The sequence below is a fragment of the Maylandia zebra genome, linkage group LG7 (genome assembly GCF_041146795.1).
Source record: "Maylandia zebra isolate NMK-2024a linkage group LG7, Mzebra_GT3a, whole genome shotgun sequence".
Lineage (NCBI taxonomy): Eukaryota > Metazoa > Chordata > Actinopteri > Cichliformes > Cichlidae > Maylandia > Maylandia zebra.
In genome coordinates this window covers 23,437,562-23,454,781 of record NC_135173.1, presented here as the reverse complement: position 1 = coordinate 23,454,781, position 17,220 = coordinate 23,437,562, and the positions used below count along the sequence as shown (strand labels likewise).

The window sequence follows — 17,220 nt, the reverse complement described above, 5'->3', positions numbered from 1 at the left end:
AGGGAAGAGTAAAACTTAAATCTACACGATGTAGTTCTTCTCAAAGCCAGGTATGCATACACTCATTACAGCTTGAAAGAGAAAGAAATACAAAAATATTGTCACATTTTACACCAAGCTTTTTTGATTAAATGATTTTTTGCACAGAATGTTACAATTACCTCACTAATAGACATTTATTTGTGTATAAAAACAACATAATTTTGATTGAAAATCATTAAAAAAAAGCTTGAGCTGACAAACTGCATCACAGTTTCACTAAGCCTAGAGCAAACAAGCAGTGAGTCAGCATAGGAAATAATGGTGTAAGTAATATAAATTAAAATATATTTTAAAAAACCCCAACTCTTTTCAACTTATCGGATCTTTATAACATATGAGGATCATAGTACGAGCAGTGTGACTTGAATTGTCCAGACATGTACAGTATTCTTAATCTGCTGTCTTAATTTGCCATTAGGATGTGAGTCAGACAATATCAGGAAGATTTAAGGTCTTACTTCAGGAAAAAGGGCTGGGAATTTGATCTCCAAGATCATCATTACTCCTTTTAGTCATTTTAGCTAAAATGCATAACTAAAATCAGTATAATTTTATTTAGTCTAAGTTGTAAGGAAGTTAATGGATCAAATCTATTTTTTTTTCACAGTTTGCTCTCATACCTATACTGTTGATGGTCTGCAATAGCATTTTAACATATATTTGGAATTTGATTCTTGGATGGGTCTAAGGTGCACACAAGCAAAGAAGAAATCAACAGTGTCACCAAAAACCTCATTAAAATCTTTACAGGTTCCTACAAAAGTTCAGCTTACAGATCATAGCAATGAGACAAGAACATAAAAAGCACTGCACGTACTTCTACACTATGAAAGAAAATGCAGAAATGATTCTGTAAGTATACAGATGATCTTTTCTCAGCCTGAGATGACTCAGACAAAACTAAATAACTTTTTTCTTTCTCTCTGTCACAAGCCTGTACAATCTTAAACGGTGTCCACATACTATGTGCGGATGCCTCTGATCTGGAGCTGCCTGTTTTTTGTTTGTTTTTCTTATTGTTCTTTTAAGAGGAAGCTACTTGTGGATGTTGTGGGCACATATTTCCTTTGATTTTACTCACGAGTGTATATTGTGTTAAACTGTACAAAGTGTCCAAAATGTGCTTCTTGGGTATTCGTCACATTGTCAGGACACTTTAATTGATAAAAAGTCAAAATGGTGCATTTAAAATAGCGCAAACATCTTGGTGGCCATGTTTACTATTTCCTCTAGTTTAAGATAAAAATCTATTAGTAAAACATATAATTTCTTTTAGTTGGTTAACAACAGTGCTGACCCTAATCCAACAGTCCACACTGGCTGCTATATTGTTTATGGGATGTGTTAGAAATGTAACTTTATACTTTAAATTTGAAGCTTGGACAGGATTAAGATGAAAGCAGACAAGAAGGAAAACGACAATGGGACAAAGTTATACTTGCAAAGCCTAAAAATGTTTTGAGATTCTAATAAAAAGTTCATGTCACAGATCAAAACAAGAGAAAATGTATATGCTGGACAATGTATTTTTTTAAATAAACGAGTACAAATGCATACAGTTGAGTACAAATAATCTTACAAATAATTTTACTTAGAAAAGGCAATTTTCCTTCACTTCTATATCTTCGTCACTTTGGTGGAAAGTACAATTATGTTCACCTGCTCCGCTTTTCCTGTTATTTTCATTTCAAGAGGTCAGAGCTAAGCTTGTAAACTAACGAGTTTTAATGGACTCTTGTGTGCTTAGAGACTTCTGAGTGGTTTTGTCTGCTTACTTGGAAAAAGATTTCTTTGCTTTTATTGACAGGTAACATTCAATTGTTCAGTGAACTTGTAAACAAACTTCTTCTCATCACACTATCAGGAAACTCTTTAATTTGTCGAAAGTCAAAAAATAAAATATAAAATAAAATATAACATTTATAGATAAACTGGAACAACTATGATTGCCTTTAATTGGAAGTAAATTTTAGAAACTTAATTGATCAAATTCCCAGTCTTCCCAAGCACGTTTGCTCCACTATGCTCTCTCCACAGGACAGAGCAGATGTCCATTTACACTAAACGTCCACTCATGTGGCTTGTCGTAATGTAAATAATATAGAAAGAGTAATTTTAGGGTCACCAGATGTGTAGTTACCAAAGCTTTATACCTGTAGACCTTCTCACAGGTATGAACACTGAGTTGCTGGGACACAAAAGCTAATTTACACATTATAATGATGATACAGGAACAAGAGAATTTGAAGATACTTGCACAATGAATTTATTTAAACAAAAGAGTACAAAAAATGTAAAATACAAAAACTGATTCTTAAAAAGAATCTTCTCAGGCTGACCTGATTCAAAGAATACAAGGGTACGTTTTAAAAAGTGTATTTACTTTGGCTACGTGTGGTTTAAAATGATCCTCCAGCCACACACACACACGCACAAACGCACACACACGAAATGCTGCCTTTCCATTTTCCATTTATCACTCATAAAATCTCAAACGTCATATGTGGAAATGTCCCTGCCCTGCAGCTGCTCTCTGTTTGTTCTTGTTCTTGTTGTTTTTCTTTTCTTTTCTTGTTTTTCATACGTTTCCTTCCTTTGGATGTTTTTAGCACTACTTTACTTCGTAAACAAGGTAATTTACTCAGGGCATAAATGTGAGTTCTTATGTACTGAGGGTTTGACACTGGTTGCCTCAAGCCCACCTGATTATGGTGAGTTATGAACTTTTTTGAGTGTCAAAAAGAAAAAAGATTTTTCAAATAACTTAAATATTCTGTCTGTCAAACTAAGACATATATTTATTTTTCTGTCTAATTTAGCTTCTACTTTTCCTTAATTCAGTTTAATGTAGAACTTGGACAGGAGAGAGAAAACCAAAAAAATAAAACTGAGTAACCAAGCTTTTTTGTGTTTAGAACCATTGGTTTTAGTTTCATGTAGTCATTCAGTGTAGTTATTGGTTGTAGTCTGAACACAGCAGCAGTGATAAACAGGGTGCATGAATGATGACGTATATACATTCTTTTAGCTCATTTATTTTTCTTGTGTAAATGCAGTTTTTCCTGTTTTGATGATGATGTTTTGATGCATTTAGTCTTTTTTGTACTGTCTCCCTGACATGAAAATTCAAGTACAGTGTAGCTCTAGAAAAATAAACAGGATCAGCTGATCATCACAGATCACCCAAGAGCCTCCCCACAAGGTTTTAGGATACTAATGTGCAGGTTTAATTTTATGACTAACCTGGTTAGATTCTTCCAGCCATACCCCCTCCATACTTTGAACTAAATGATCCAGAAAGATGTGCTCTAAGTTGTGATACTAAACAGTGCATAAACAGGGGGGAAAACTGGACAGGAGACTAAAATAAGAAGGATTCAGGGTTTGTGTTTCCTTGACTAAAAGCTGTGTTACACAGATACACTGATTACAATTAAAGAAAACCACTAAAAAAGCATGTTAAAAGCAGTATAATACAACTGTCAGCTCAATTTATGACACACATGAAAAAAAGAGTAAAAAAAAAAACAGAAACTAAGCTTTGACTGTGTTTCAACAAATCTAGTCACAAAGAATGTGATAAATTATACTGGAAACAACTGAATTAAAAGATTAAGACATGCGGCTAAATACTTTGACCATATAGTGTACATGACATTGTCAGGATACTTATTTAAGAAAAAAGCATAGAATTGAAATAGTCCTCTCGTTTACTACTTTCATTAATTCTAGATTTTAAAAAAATGCAATAAAACAAAACAAATTAGATTCAAATTATTTAGAGATCACTTTTGGAAAACCATCACATCAAATCCACTGTCTTTTCCCAGTATGCCACTCCACTACAGTCTTTCCACAGGATCAGAGCAGTGCTAAACTCATATGTGTCTTACTTAGTGGTGTGCATCAGTAATTCAACATTATAATTTAAATTTGCAGCGTGTAACCAAACTGACAAATTGCAAAGCCTGTGCTTTATTATTTTAGATTTTAACATAACTTATTAAAACAAAGGAGTAAACATAAATACAAACAATCTTCAAAGTAATTTTTCTTCACTTGCATGTGTACTTCACCTTTGCATAAATTCTAATTGTGTGACTGTCTTCAAGTGCTCATCTTGTCTTATTATTTTCATTTTTCAAGAGACTGAAGCTAAATTTGCAAACTAAAGAGTTTTAATGGAGTCTTGTGTACTTAGAGACTTCTGAATGGTTATGTGCAGATTTTTGTCTTTGCTTTTCCCAACAGATGACATTCAATGAACTTGTAAACAAAGCTCCTCAGCTGTTGGGCACTCAAATGTATAAATAAAAGAAATCTAATTACATTTAGGCAAAACTGGAATGTGGAAAATGAACAGATTAAATCCACTGTCTTTTCCCAGCATATTCACTACACTAGTTTTTCCACAGCACTAAACAGTATTGCATTTAATCCAGCAGTCCAGACTTACAGCTTGTTTACTGTTGATTGTTTATGGTATCTTTTTAACTTTAAAGTTACAGTTTGGAAAAGAGTATGATGCAAGCAGGTAAAGAAGAAAACAAAAGTTTAAACAAACTTTGAAAGCAAACCTGCTTAAAGGTTCATCTCACATATGATAATGTTTAGATAAAAACGGAGAAAAAATTCAGTTAATTTATTAAATAGAAATGAATACAAAGAACCTTAGAGATAATTCTGTTCTCAGAAGCTCCAATTTTCCTTCACTTCCACATCCTTTTCCCTTATGTGAAAAGTGTAATTGTGGGGAACTCTTCAGCTGCTTCAGCAGTCCTGTTATTTTCTTTTCTAATAAGGCTGGAGCTAAATTTGTAAGCTAAAGAGTTTTAATGGATCCTTCTGTACCTGAATGCGTCTCAATGGTTTTGTTTGCTTTCTTGGAAATTGTTTTCTTTGCTTTTATCTATAGGTAACATTAAGTCACTTAGCAAACTTGTAAACAGAGCTCTTCTCTTTTTGGACACTCATCACACACGAGTACAATTAAAACAATGCACGCATCATCACGTGTGCGACCTCCAGTAGTTTAAGATCTAATTTATACATAAAATAAAACAAATGCGATTATGTTTAGCTGTAGCTGGAGTAAAATGTAAGCAGACAAAGACAACATGCATTTTTACATGTATTCTGCTTACAGGGAGGGCCTCAGCTTTCCATCTATCACTATCACATGATTTCAGATTGAATAAAAATGAATGTCCTTGGTCTGCAGCTGCTCTTTGCTCTCTCTTTATCCTGGTTCTTGTTTTTAGAGGTGGCACCAAAACTTTGAGCAAATGTTTTTGGTTTTGAACAGCAAAGTTTTTGAATGTTGGACCTGTTATTGTGCAGATATGGACAGATGTGTTCTGTGCTGTTAATGACAGATCAACCTTTTCTCAACATTCAGTGCTGATCAAATGTTTTGCTACTGCACGTACATCACATTGTCATGACATACTTTAGTTTGTTGAGTCAAAAGGTTTTTCATCTGTCTCACAGCTCCATAGAGCTGATGAATCCCATTTTTAGGCAATAATATTTTCATAATTTTCATAATTTCCTCTTTTTAATATATATTTTAGATGCTATGAAAAGTCACAAATACTCACACTACCTTTACTAAAAGGGGCATTTTGCTATTTTATATGTGAATTCACAACATACTGACTGTTTGACATAACTTTAAGCTCATCTGATTGTAGGAAAACTGTTGAACGTAATAACGAATACAGGATTTTTAAACAACTTTATATTTTGTCTCTAATGTAGTTAAGTGTCTCTAACTCTCATTAATTGCTGGCTTGGGTATAAGTCAGAAAAAAATAAACAAAACAACAGCAGCTATCCAAACTTAGGAAAAGCAAACCCTCTTGTGTCCTAATCATCTTGATAGGACATGGTCACTGTAGGGCCTCCTGTACTGTTTCAGCATCATTAGTCATTTGCGTTCATGAATAACCTGTTTAGATCATTTTATACTGCTGTGATTTAGGATTTTTACACTTCACTGTGCAAATTTCATGCTGTTTTAATCTAAAACTTCAGTCCTATGCTTACTTACCTACTTCGGAATACCGAGTTTCATCATGTCTCCTTTATGGATTAACTGAAGGCTGACATGATGATTTGAGTTACACCATTCAAAGCCATGTTGAGGAAAATTTGTAAATCTTTTTTTATACAATAGCATCTTTTTTTACCTGCTATGGTACATACTTCAGTATTTTTCTTTGTCAATTTTTAAAAATGTTTTCAGTTTCTTACTTAACTATGAAACCATATGCAACACAGCTTAATACTTTTTCTTCGTTGTGTATATTTTCCTAACTGTGATTCTCTGTCGAGGCTTATGCATTCTACACATGTAGCTAAATCCATAACTGTTTTAATGGATGAGTATGTTGATATTTTATTATTTTATTTTGGGGGGTTTTTCTCTCTCTCTCTCTCACACACACTCACACACACACACACACACACACACACACACACACACACATACACACAAAAAAAGAACGTAGATATCAACTTTAAAGTAATTTCATGCAGCTAGTCATTGGTTGGCTATAACTTAGCATGCAGACTTATTCATCCACTATCTGGAAGGTTGATGGTTCAATCCCCTGCTCAGTCTACAAGATGCTGGTCCCCAGAAAACTGCACATTGATATATCTTCAGTGTGTATGACAGAAAAATATGAAATAAGTTCTATGGGAGTACTGTTTGTAGTTTATAAAGTTTTTTGGGGGGTAGATTAAAGGTCTAGAAAGGACATTGCAAGAAATTGTAATCAACTTTCCATTTCCACACTACCATGGGATTAAGAACCACACAATATTTATTTGGTTTTACAAAAGAGGTAAGAGTTACTTCAGCTGTACCCTGTGTTGGCTCTTTCAAGCAAGTTAATTTAATACTGGTGCCTGACTGTGGGACTGTTAACAATCACCAGGAGTGCAGAAACTTTTCTGTCATGAATACAAAGATTCAGTGCTTAATGTGCTGAGATCAAACAGGGAGGAGTGTTATTTCCTTTAAGATCTTATATGCTCTTACTTGTTTGTGGAGATTTTTATGATTTAAAGGATTAGAAACAAAGGAACAGATGTACGTCAGTGTTGCGGCTTCAAACTTCAAGTCAAATTGTAATACCTGATTTTCTACAGGAAGCTTGTCTCAGTGTGGATGGAGAAAGAAACACCATAATTTCACACCTCATTCAGCTAAAAGGTTGTTTTAAATGTTCTGTGAGTCCCTTGTTTGATTTTATCCTTTTTAATCTGCCTACTGAAAACAATTTCTTGTTTTCTGAATTCAGTCACATCACATGTGATACTGTAAGATTAACAACGACTATTAAATTAAAAACAGAAACAGAGCAGAAACTCTAATGTCATAGAGACAAAATTAGAGTCCTTGCTTTTTTATTTGACCTCTATTGAGACCCGATGCTCGGCAGCCATTTTGCTGCAAACACTCTATGGCTTGGTAGTCAGGCATATGAGAGGTTGGAGGATAAAAACCTCCTCTTGTGTCATTATTGTGGTTGTTTTCCATATCTCCATGTATCTTGTTTCCATATCTAGATGTAAGAGGGGGGGGGGGGTTTCCCTAGCAAAATTGGCTATAAAAGCCTGTCATAAGCAGTGTAGCCTCCTCTAGTCTGACAGAAAATGGCTGACTGTACAGCTGAAAGCACAGAGCTTCTGAGAAGCAGAGCAGTACTCCTGCATCTCTGCTTTTATGGCAAGGATGTTCCAAAAAAGGTTGACATCAAACACTCAGAAATTAGAAATGATGGCATTTTAGATAACAGATGTTATGAAAGAGGAAAATTTGTGGTCATCTTTTTGAAAAGTACTACAGTTATATTAATATTGGTTTTACATTACAATACACAGAACATCAAGCAACATGCACATGCAGTGAGTGTGTGTCTGTCATAAAAGAGACAATAAAACTATGAGGATCTATACGCACAGACGCGCACACACTCACACACATCCTTGAAGGTTCACACTGAGACCTTAAAAATTAAATGGAGACGCTCATTTTAAAGAAAATATTAATTGTAGTAAACGTAAAAAAACAAAACAAAAAAACCCCATTATCAGTCTTAATCCACAGATACAAGCTAGGATTATATTTTATTATTATTATTTTGCTGTTCTAGGTTTAAGAAAAAACATGAATAAAATGTATATATATGTATACATATATCAAAAACAAGAAAAAAAACATAAAAGATCTGTATATAGTTGATATATGATACTATAAAATCTTCAACACACAAAACCATACTGAGTTTTGTGTGATGGGGTTCAACTACAACGTGTACACATGCAAACAGAAGCAATGTCAGCAGGTGAGAGGTGTACAATCGTCAGTTTGGAGTAAAAAACAAAAACGATATCTACATGATGTGCTTTAAATATTTGTAGTGATCACTGGCTATGGTTTGTGAATTACACAGCGCTTATTATAATTCATCATTGTTGTGTGTGTGCATCTGTATTTCCTTGCTGAAACTAATAAAAATCATCACATAGACTGACTGTGCATGTCAGTTGGTGTGTGTCTGCAATTGTATTCATCTGCTACTACATGACTATTTTGTGTAACTCACATACTATATAAAGTTACTGTCACATTTACTCAATACTTAATGTTTGTGTGTGTGTGTGTGTGTGTGTGTGTGTGTGTGCGTGTGCGTGTGTGTGTGTGTGTGTCACTATAACATAGCAGCAGATGCAAAATCAGTCCTGCTTAGAAGGTGAACTGTGAGCGGCCTGTCCTGTAGGCTGGAGGGCTTGAAAAAAGCAGGACACCCACTATTTGTGTCCCACACCAACAAAGAGTCCCAGCCCTGTTATCCTGGCTGACTGTTTTACCATTAATTACAGTCCCAACACCGAGCACTGATTAAATATGAAAGCTATACTTTTTTTTTTTTGCATGTTTATTTTCCACTGCTTGATATATGTTTATGGCATCTTAGCTGTAGCCTGGTCATTTGCTGCACATAATTTGGGGTCAGTATGTGTGGATGTTCCCAACAGTGTGTGCACGAGATTTATCTTTAATCTTTGTGTGTATTATTAGGTCAAAAAGAAAGAAAATGGAAACTAACACGACCAATGACAGAAAAGAAGAAAAGGTTAGAAAACAAAAGCTCTTGGATCCAGCAGGGTGGGAGCAGCAGCTGGACGGGCAACACTCAGATCAAGCAACACTTTTGTTTCCATCAGCACCGCCTGAAATTCCAGAAAGTCAAACAGGTTTAAGTAAGACACATCCACACCCCCTGCACTCAGAACCAGTCAGAGTGGCCTAATCCTGGGGCAAAGTAAACAGGGTGTGACCTGTGATTGCTCTAGTATGAATGAAATCTTTTCTTATTGAATGTGAAGTTATAATTTTTGAAGAAACTACATTTCTCAAAATCTAAAGTCATTTCTTTCCACCACAAACTCAGAAAACAATTATCTCAGTTTCAAAAATTAGAAAATCAAGGCAAACCCTAAATACATTTGGCAAGTTTGCACAGGTACAGGTGGAAAACAAATTGCAAAAACAAGCAAAAAAGGTGGAGCAAGGAAAGGAAAAGAGCCCAGTCAAGTTCCAACAAGCACAGCAGGAATAATCTCAGTTAAAAAAAAAACATCTATAGCAATGAACCAACCAGTTTATGTCAGTAAATGCAGGGAAATTATGCTTCCGCTTAAGTACACCTCCAAGAACCAGTTTTAAACCACCTTTTAGACTACGTCAGCATATTTGAGACTCTTTAAAGCTGCAGAAAGAGAGAGACTTAGTCATGATTAAACAATGCAGGTAGATAAATTGTATTCCAGCTCTTAAGTAGCTTCTGGAACATAAGGCGAAAACACTACCCCGGCCTAATGTGACCTAAGGTGACATCGCTGATTATGGAGTTTGTTTGTTTGTTTGTTTGTTTTATTTCTTGTTAGTAAAACTTTGTTATTTTAAGACATTCTATCAGCTATTGATAAATTAAATCTCATACTAATTCTCTGATTATCAAACCAATGTCAGGGGTTGCTGAGTGGATGTGGAGAAAAGGACTCAAACGCAGGACTCACGGTGAAGATTCAGGGTGTTTATTGTGAGGGACGAATGACGAAAACAGGAGATGGCTGACTGACTGAATAACTGAATGAACGGCTGACTGATCTGAACTTGGAAGGCAAACATGGGTCATAGACAGCAGTGACAACATCAATGACGCGACGCCGACCAGGAGACAACTGAGGACTTAAATACACTGGCTGAACAATGACTGATAGGTGACAGGTGAGTGAGCAGCTGAACACAATTGAACTAATGATGCATGGAATAAGAACTAGAACATAATGCACACAGAGTAACGTAACACAAAACAGGAAGTGGAACGTACAGAGGATAAACAGTGAACATGAACTGAAAATACTGGGTCAACGACCCAGAAACCCTGACAACCAATTCTTTAGGGACCCCATAAAGGAACTTTGGATCCTGAATTAGGGAAGAGTTTTGAATTCCAGAATACCAAATCGGAGTTCTTTATCTTTCAACCACAAGAAAATATAAAAATTTGTATGTCGCCAGAATTTTAAACTCTATATTGAAGACTTAGGACATGAAAACAATGGGAAGACCACTTAAAAAAAACAGAGAAGTTCAGCTTTCTAGGAAAAACGGCACTAAAGTCCCTTTAACATTGAAAACATGCGCTGGGTAAATCTCTGCCCTACAGGATTAAGTATTTTCTACAAAATTTGTAAAAATGTCTTGACAAGAAATGATCCGAAGGGTTTTTTTGAGTCTGTACCGATGCTTCTGTGTCTGGATTTAAGCTTAATGATTGCTTACACAGTCAACCACCAGTTTATAAGGTACGGCAAGGAAAGACTAACACACTCTGATACAGTTTGAATTCATTTCCCAAAAATATCTTATGAGGACTGTAAAAACTTTGATATTTGTAATAAAAATTGTTAAATGGAAAAAAGCGATATTGTGTTATACTGATGGACGGTTCTGTTTATTGATGTCAATAGGGTGGACAAAATAATGGAAACATCTTTCAGTATAATGCAATACAATACAGGATAAAGCTGAATCTAAACCTCTCTAAAACCAATCTTTCATTTTAAACCATTTTAAACCTTCAATCACTTTTTGTTGTACTGATTTTATTTACTGATTTATTGTAGGACTGTTGTATCATAATACCAAGGATTATTAATTTATTTTAATTTTGAAGGTTAGTGGCAAGGTTTGCAGAGAGACACCTTTAGAAACTGGCTGAATAAAAAAAAATATGTCTAAATCTTCATCATATTGAAGTATTCTTCTAAAGGCAAATATGAGACAATCTGAGAGCCTAAATTAACATATATATGTACTTACTGGAGACCTAAATACCTCACATATGAAGTATTTAGAAATTCTACTGCAGGGTCAGCACCTAACTCAGAGGTTATTGTGCCTTGGCGCACACTTGGTGCCAGGTGGCTTGCTGTCCTGTGCGTCATTTTGAAAATTCCTCACAGCAGATACAGTAAGAGCTGGTGAAGTGGCAAAATGGCATTTTGAGATATCGTACTGATGTTGTAAACGTCTGAAATGTCAAGCAGCAGATTAAATGTAAAAAGTTGTGTAATTTGAATGTAAATTTGAAACTGCTTTTAATGCAGATGTAAAACTGCTAATGCCAAACTTAAAAAAAATACATTTTATTTTAACTCCTTTAAATTTTGCTCACATGGTAGTATTGCTTTCTAATTTACTAGATTCTGTGTGCGTGTGCGTGTATGTGTATGTGTGTGCATGTTTATGTGTGTGTGTGTGTGTGTGTGTGTACAGAAATTCTGTTTCTGATCACTTTCGTATATAGCTACTAAATGTAAAATTGTGCACAGTGTGTGTAAGAATGACTTCATGCACATGAATGTCAATGCCTTCAAAAACGTGAGCGTCAATAGTTGTCCGTGTGTGTGTAGGAAATTGCGTTTGTCTAAATGTCTTTCTGAGCACCTACGTAGATATATTCCAAGTGTGTGCAACATAATACACATTAACCCACTCATTCCCACAGAGCTGGACATGAAAAAGTAACACTTCTAATAAAATTGTTAATGTAGAATTGCAGGAAGATACCTAGACATACACACACATGCACACACACTTCTAACAGCTGGAAATGGTGTGTGTGGAAATGAAGTGGTGTGTGTGTGTGTGTGTGTGTGTGTGTGTGTGTGTGTGTGTGTGTGTGTGTGTGTGTGTGTGTGTGTGTGTGTGTGTGTGTGAAATAGACAAAGCTGAGAGAGACAAATATTTAAACATATAACAGTAATAAATATATAATATTATATTAATTAAACACTAACTTTACCTGTGTGTGGGACTATGAGGCGTTCATCTATGAACAAAACTGTGACACGTATGACACATAAACGTGAAGCTTATTTTAAGGTAACCTTATTTTAAGGTTATGGTAAAAACTAGTTTGTGGTGCCGTCAAGGTGGACGGTGGTTTTAGAGTGTAAGTGGGTAAAATGTGATCAGCTTAGCCTCTGAAAATATGTCAGAATGAGCGTGTAGCTGTGTGGTGAGGAGAGACTGGCTGAAAGTTAAACATGAGCAATGCTTTGTGGTTTGGATTTTTTTAAAGGCAAAATTGAAACTGTAAACATGCAGAAGGATCCCCAGACATAGACACACGCACGCCTAACGGCTCCAATCTCTGTGTGTGTGTGTGTATGTAACCACAGCAGAAAAAGCTTAGATAGACAAATATTCAAACTTATAACCTTATATTTAATAATCCTTGGGTACAACTTTACAATTTAGGAAACACTAATTTTAGTTGTGTGTTGCACTACGAGGCATTTCTGAACATTGCTGAACAAAACTGAGACGTGTGATGCATAAATGTGAAGCTTATTTTAAGGTGGTTTGTGGTGCTGTAGTGTCAAAGTGGACTGTAGTTTTGGGGTGTGCATAAGTAAAATGTGGTCAGTGTAGGCTCTGAAAATGTGTGAGAAAGAGTGTGTGACATGCGTGACGCATAAATGTGTAGCTTATTTTTTTCTCTTTTTTGATATCTGAGAGAAAACTATTTTATGACAAACACTTTTTACAGAGCTTTGGGTAGAAATTAGCTGCTGTTCTGTTCATTTTAATGTGTTTGTAATGAAGGAGAGTTATTATTATCCAGGGTGATTTTTGCGTGCGTGCGTGTGTGTGTGCGTGTGTGTGTGTGGGTGGGTGTGTGTGTGTGTGTGTGTGTGTGGGGGGGGGTGTGTGGTAAATTAGCAGTTTATATGTTCAGGGATGCTTTTTGTAGTTTAAAAGCTATATGTTTCAGGAGGTGCAGGGTGTGATGCTGTGAGTGTGTGTGTGTGCATATGTGAGAGTGGGAGTGCAGACACTGTACGTCTGTGTGTCTCCATGTTGTGGACATGCAGGATTCAGAGTTGTGTGTGTTTCTGTGCTCAGTTTCAAAATGGACATTTTTTTCTTTTCTTTTCATTTGTCTGTAATAGTAAGACTTTGATTCGATGGTATAGACAGGAATAAATATTAAATGTGGAATGTTTGGATTCCTTCTTATAAATATGTTTGCTTGCCCATGCGATTGTGTGTGTGTGTGTGTGTGTGTGTGTGTGTGTGTGTGTGTGTGCGTGCGTGCGTGTGTGCCATTGTTTAATGTGTGTGCTTGAGCATGTTTCACTTGGAAAAAAAAGACTCCACTGTATGTACAGTGACAGTAAATGTAATAGTTTGTAATATGATGTCTTTTCTTGCAGAACAATGAGATACACACATGGACAGGAGGCTGAACATGCTCATGGGTGGCTCTTCAGCTGGACACACACATGGCAGGTGATTATGTGTTGTATATGTTATCTTATAAAAACAGGAGTAAATGTATGTCCTGTCAAACTGCATGCATTTTAAAATAATCTATCCATAAGCCTGTCCTTAGAAACTGTTTATTAGCTAACAGAGGGAAACTGTAAATACTATAATTTCATTAGAAACAGCTGATTTTACCTTTTTTAAAACGTTGGGGCACAAGCAAAAGCAAACGTCTCTACTCTCAAGACTGTTAAAATATACTGTGAAGTATGGTTTTATATTTTAGTGTGTATATTATGCTAAAATTGCTTAAATTGTAAATGCAAAGAAACGACCCAGATGAGTCATATTTGCTGTGATGTTTCAGTCGTCAGTCATTTATAAAATATATGAAAATACGAGTTGCTTAAGATTGTTAGACTGCTTTGTTATGTTTGATGAAAATAAAATTTGACTCTCTCTCTCTCTCTCTCTCTCTCTCTGTGTGTGTGTGTGTGTGTGTGTGTGTGTGTGTGTGTGTGTGTGTGTGTGTGTGTGTGTGTGTGTGTGTGTGTGTGTGTGTGTACATATGTATTTGCCACTATGCTATCGGTCATTCTCAAAGATCCTGTGACCTTGTTACCGCCGTCGGACCGCAGGTATGTAAGAAATCAAAACATGTAAAACTTAATTATAATAGTTGGTAATGATATTGTAGAGAAGTTGCACTGAATTTGTGTCTCTTGTCATATATTTTTAAGGCTTTGAATATGACTCTCGGGGCAGATATTTGTGAATGGAGTGATCAGATTTTAGAGACCGTTTGCGTCTTCTATAAGTCCTGAGTGTTGCCACTTTCACGGAAAACATTGGGGGCATGTAAAAGGAGAATTACGCCCCATTTTGCTGTGCTGTGTTGCTGGAAGGCTTGTGATAAAAGTTGTGTTTCGGGCTGAAATAAACGTGCTGCTTTACAGACGTTATATTGTCAGGTAAAGAGGCACAAATGGGACAGGGAGTAGTCGCTGTGGGGTGGACAGCTGTGCGTAAATGGCATCCCAGGACTAGTCTGGTCATGTCTGGTAAATGTATGTCTGATGACAGACGTGGATCGACCTGTGTAGAGCAGAGGTCAGTTGTTTACTTTTATGAAGCTTTGTTCCCGTTGAAGGACGCTCTCTGTGCGTCTTAGGCCGTGCGCATTTCAGCACCACGGAGGTGGACAGCAACGCACAAAGGGCTCAGAATTAAAGGAAACCTCGACACATTGTTTGAGTCTCTTCTAAATTCTGGTCAGTGCTATTTAAATATAAAGTGAAATACTGCTAGAAGAAATATTTCATATTTTAAATGCTACTTATATTCATGTTAAAATATGAAATGAAAGGCTCCTAGCTTCAGCAGCGACCGTCGATGTCTCTTTTAATACTTTGTCAACGTCACTCGTTACTCTGAACTTTGTGTCGTTATGGTTTTTTTAAATATATATATATATATATATATACACATATATATATATACATATATATAGTGTGAAGCGCTTTGGGGTCCTTAGGGACTAGAAAAGCGCTATACAAATGCAGGCCATTTACCATTTACCATATACCTCTTAATTTCTAGCAATTGTTACTACCCTTATAATTCATGTTTCATAATCAATTTAGGAATATTGCAGATTACATCTGGACAAACTAATGCTGAAGGGAAGGGAAGAAAATATTGTGAGAGTAAAAACGGATTTGTGGTGCTGTGAAGCCAAAGTGCACAGTGGCTTTAGGGTGTGTGGGGGTAAAATGTGGTTAGCATAGGCTCTGATCATGTGTGCGAAAGACTGTGTGCCAGTGTGGTGAGAGGAGCGGGGCAGAAACTTAAACATGGGCAGTGCTTTGTGTTGTGCGACTTAGATGAGAGGTGCTAAGGGTTATCGATACTGGGTGGGGTGGGTACAATTTTCATGTACACAAAATAAAACCCTTGAAATAGGAACAAGCCGAAGCTGTGGTTATATTTGTGATTACGTGACAAGCTGGTAGAAACATACAAATAAAAACATGCTTGTACCTTTTGGTATATTTAATATTAAATGTGCCAAAATAATCCAACATCGTGCACGTGAAGAGTCGGTGGGGAAACTGATATGCAAATGTGTGTGGTTCACTTTCTCTGCGTGCTTAAAGTCTTACAGATACAGACAAGTGTGAACATTTTCACGGGGAAATTGTGCACGTCTAAATCCTAACTTTTTCCCTCTTTTTAGCTATTGGACTGCGAGGACGTGGCCGTGACGTGACTGTGGACTTTCAAAACATCTGATAGACCGTGTGCCTGTGTATGTGTGTGTGTGTGTGTGTGTCATTAGTAAAAATAAATAAAATTATATATATTTTTGAAATCCATTTAAAGACAATGTGATGCTACTATCTTTCTTACATAAATTGTGCCAGGGAAATGTAATTTCCCTGGCACAATTAAACATTAAGTCTATTGTTTTAATGTTAAGAAATTGCCTGCATATATTTGTTGAATAAACAGCCTTATGTCAGAGCCTGTGTGTTGATTATTATGTATTATTATTTAATTCAGCTATGTGATATTGGCTGTGTTGAGGTTGCAGGATGTAAATCGGTATTAAAAAATATTTTAAACATGTGTTTTTTAAAGATTACTTTGTAAAAGATGAGAATTTAACACGACATTTGTAAATGTATTTTATGTCTGCTGTATGTAAGGGTGATTGAGAGACAGCTAGTCACTATACTCTTAATTTTACCCTGTTTGAAGCTGTTACACAACTTGCTGCTCCTTCTCGTCAGTGTCACGTTGACTTCGATCTCTTCTCTTCTGTCAAAGAATACGAGCAGCTGCATTATGTCTACAAGCAAACAATCTTATTCGTATACTTTTGTCCCTCTGCTGAGTACATGACAGCCCTCGTTTTGTCTCGCAGACCTTTTATTTGTCACAATTTTACGTTTAATTTGCGTGTGTGTGAGAGAGAGAGGAAGCATGGCGGCAGATGGGTGTGCTGGAGACTCCAAAAGCTGCTGCAAATAGCCTTTCGGGGTCGGAGTTGGGGAAACAGAGCACATACTGCCGAGCTTAAAATCATGGCAGTCTGTTCTTGTGAAACATCTGGACTCTGTAAGCATGACTGGCTCATTTGTGTGTATGAAAATGTAGACAAAACAATAAAATAAAGCGACGGAACATTCACACGACTGTCTCAATGTTTATGTAACGCGCGCACACACATCTCATCCTTGCTCAATGTTTTGGATGATGGGGAACTTACTACGATCGGGCAATCTCGCGAGAGTGTGGCTAACAAGAGTGTGGTTGGG

General features: G+C 36.2%; 1 long non-coding RNA gene across 16 annotated transcripts in view; it reads left to right on the top strand.

Annotated features, from left to right (window-relative positions):
- Positions 1-17,092, top strand: part of LOC101486067 (uncharacterized) — a 62,514-nt gene extending 45,422 nt beyond the window's left edge. For 14 of the 16 annotated variants that reach the window (XR_013099386.1, XR_013099394.1, XR_013099384.1 and 11 more), the window contains 4 exons: positions 9,137-10,348; positions 13,849-13,924; positions 14,505-14,538; positions 16,137-17,092. This is a non-coding gene — a long non-coding RNA (uncharacterized LOC101486067). The remainder of the gene's footprint in view (positions 1-9,136; positions 10,349-13,848; positions 13,925-14,504; positions 14,539-16,136) is intronic. The other 2 variants (XR_013099392.1, XR_013099391.1) reach the window with 2 other exon arrangements.
- The last annotated feature ends 128 nt before the right edge of the window (positions 17,093-17,220 follow it).